The sequence below is a fragment of the Macadamia integrifolia genome, chromosome 2 (assembly GCF_013358625.1).
Source record: "Macadamia integrifolia cultivar HAES 741 chromosome 2, SCU_Mint_v3, whole genome shotgun sequence".
In the NCBI taxonomy this organism is placed as follows: domain Eukaryota; kingdom Viridiplantae; phylum Streptophyta; class Magnoliopsida; order Proteales; family Proteaceae; genus Macadamia; species Macadamia integrifolia.
In genome coordinates, this window is record NC_056558.1 from 1,408,499 (window position 1) to 1,409,441 (window position 943).

The following is a 943-nucleotide window of genomic DNA, read 5'->3' on the forward strand; positions in this document are numbered from 1 at the left end:
GAGAGCGTGGGGGATGGGATTTTTAATGGCAAAGATGTTGAGTTTGTGTAAGGGTTTAGAGATACCGGCCTTGAGGCGAGTGACCATAAGGATGATTGGAGGAGTGGAGGGAGGAAGTTTGGATGGCGTTCATAGGGGTGGTTGCATGAGATGGGGAATCTATGGTGGGTAGGAGAAATCTGTGGGAGGAGTGGAGGCCCCAAGTGTTGGTGTAGCGGCAAGGGCAGGGATATCCATCGGTGGGGAGGGTAATAAAAGATTGTCCCTGTTGATCATGAGGGGTCATGAAAGTGGTGAGGAGGGGGTGGGGAATGGCAGCCAAGTGTGGTGGTATATGGGAACAGACCCTCATCAAATGCGACTTGATGCGAAACATATATGCATCATGTAGTTGTATCAAAGAATTTATAGCCCTTGTGGGCATTGTGGCTACACTTGGCTTAGTCCTTACAATAGGCACAAATTGAGATACAGATCTACCTAGCTTGGGAGCACCACTGTAGGAAGCCGATTAATAAATATATTGCAGTCTCAAATGATGAACCTATAATGACATAGGAACAAAAGCACGGGTCATAAGGGTGAGTCTAGTTTCCACTATAAGGCGGTGTTTGCGTTCAGTCCTATTGTTTTTTTCGGATGTATCCGAGCATAATTAGTAGTGAGAGATGCCTTGTTGCTTGAAGAAGGAATCAAAGGCTTGATATTTCTGAGCACCATCAACTGGGTAAGAGGGCAACCATCCATCCATTCACCTTCATTTCATGGGTTGAGCAAAGCTTAGCGCAACATTTAATCAGTCCCTTCTTTTGCCTAGGCGACCCTTGATCTTATTACAGTTAAAAAATTTAGTAACTTGGGTGTGAAAAGTAATAAAAATTGGCAATGCCTCAAAATGGCGCATGATAGGAAAGACCCATAAAAATCTACTACAATCATTAAT